The sequence below is a fragment of the Crocodylus porosus genome, unplaced genomic scaffold, assembly GCF_001723895.1.
Source record: "Crocodylus porosus isolate Cpor-Errol unplaced genomic scaffold, CroPor_comp1, whole genome shotgun sequence".
Taxonomy (NCBI): Eukaryota; Metazoa; Chordata; order Crocodylia; family Crocodylidae; genus Crocodylus; species Crocodylus porosus.
The window spans coordinates 32595658-32598080 of NW_017728910.1; positions in this window are offsets into that span (position 1 = coordinate 32595658).

Here is a 2423-nt window from a genome sequence, read left to right on the forward strand (position 1 = left end):
CCTGTTTCTGCATCCGACCCTCGGCAAGATGCCTTTGTTACTCACAAGGCACAGAGTAGAAAAGTCAAGGGCCAAAAGCTTTTACTGGTGTTCCACCAATGCACTTGCTGCGTGATGCATGACCTCTACTATGTTCCATGTCCCAGAGCTACCCACAGGGCAAGCCCCACCACTATGGCCACTACAGTCTAGGATCAGCTTATTCAACCACAAGCCAAACCATTGTCTACTCCACAAAAAGCCACATACAAACCCACAATGGCTCTACAACTTTTCAGAGTCACATTTTCACAGGAGCATTAGTAAGCAACAAGCAACAAAGTATAACTTGTACCTGAAGGCAGACTTAATGGTCTAGACAAGACAGACCATCAGAACTGTGCTGTATTTTTGTTACTGGTATGGTCTGATGAATGTGTATGATATGCTATTTTCACTGAGCTCCTAGAGACACTTACGAAAGACTAAGAGCTTTGCATAATAAAGTCTTCAATATGCAAAAAAAAACCCCAACAGCATGATGCTGAACTAGCTGTTTAACCAATAGAGCTTATCCAGTGGCTTGGGTATCATATAGGAAAGCAGCACCTGGGGGGGGAAGGACCTCTGGTTTACCTTGGGTCCGACTGTCCCTAGCTTCACTTGGAACAAATAACAGTTTGAATGGCAGTTCACTAATTAGCTGAGGAGAGAAGGAAGAGAGAGGAGGGTTATCTTTTGGATACACCACAGGTAAAGCGGGATAATGGGCTTGTACCTCCATAGGATCCCAGAATAAAAGACTTTGTTCTAGAAGAAATCTGTTCTTAGCCCCAGAGAATCTTTGGGGGGGAAAAATAGCAATTCATTCAACTTTCTGCTCAGTACTCGACATTAGCAAATTCCAAAATAAATATAAAAACCTACAGTAAGAACCATTAATTTCCCTTCAAATCTTTTCCAGATGACTCAGTGGGGAGGAGGAGGAAGAAGATGCACAACTTTGGTTAATTATCTTTATTATAAAAAATTACCCCATTTCAATAACATAATGAAAAAAGTATCATGACTAAATATTTGTAAGGTCTTTACATGAAACATTTAAAATGATCCTCAACTTTAAAAGCATCATATTAGCAAGTATGGCAGAAGACCAACTTTGCTTACCAGGGAACTCTTTAGTCAACTAAATCACAAGGAAACTTATAAGAGGTAGAAACTTGCAGAAATAATTAGGGAAGAATACAAGAGCATTGTTCTTGCAGGGATGAAGTCAGGAAGGCCAAAGCATAATTGGAGTTACAGCTAAAAAGATATGTGAAGGGTAACAAGAAGGGTTTCTACAAGTATGTTGGCATCAAGAGGAGGATAAGGGAAAATGTGGGGGGTCCCTTACTGAATGGGGGAAAACAACCTTGTGACAGGATGCAGAAAGAGCAAAAGTACTCAATGCCCATCATGCTTCAGTCTTTACATACAGTCAGTTCCCAGACTACTGCACGGGGCAGCTCAGTTCGGGGGGGGGGGAGGCAAGCAGCCCTCAGAGGTGAAGGAACAGGTTAGGGACTACTTAGAAAAGCTGGAGGTGTTCAAGTCCATGGGGCTGGATGGGATACACCCAAGGGTGCTGAGGAAGTTGGTTGATATGATTGCAGAACCATTGGCCATCATCACCATGAGTTTTCAAAGATTGGAGAGGTCCCAGATGATTAGAAAAAGGGCAAACATGGTGCCTATATTTAAGAAAGGAAAAAACAAGAATCCAGGGAACTACAGACCAGTCAGCCTCACCTCAGTCCCTGGAAAGATCATGGAGCAGGACCTCAAGGAATTCATTTCTAAGCACTCGGGGGAGAAAAGGGTGATTCAGCATAGATCACTACAGGCAAGTCATGGCTGACCAACCCGATTGCCTTCCATGATGAGATGACTAGCTCTCTGGATACAGGGAGACCAATGGATGTGGTGTACTTTGATTTTAGCAAGGCTTTTTGATATGGTCTCCTACATTGTAGCAGGCAAGCTGAGGAAGTACGGGCTGGATAAACAGATTGGAAGGTGGATAGAAGACTGACTGAAGCATCAGGCTCAGAGAGTAATAATCAGTGGCTCAACATCTGGTTTGTAGCTGGTATGAAGCAGAGTGCCCCATGTTACCCATCAGCCCTGCGCTACTGGGGAACCCTGCCACGGCACACAGCCTGTCCGACTTGTGAAGGACTCTCCCCCTTCCCCACCTCTGCCTGAGCCAAAGCTGATCAGAAGCAGGACTTACAAAAAGACAATGAAGATGCAGTGAGAGATGCCCCTAAACCCCTCTGGACAAGGGTGACAAGATTAAGGCAACTCCCCTGGTCCAATGCGATGCTGCGGCTAGTAAAGCGACCAAAATGCTGGCGTGCATCCATAGATGCTTCTCGAGCAAATCCCGGGACGCCATTCTC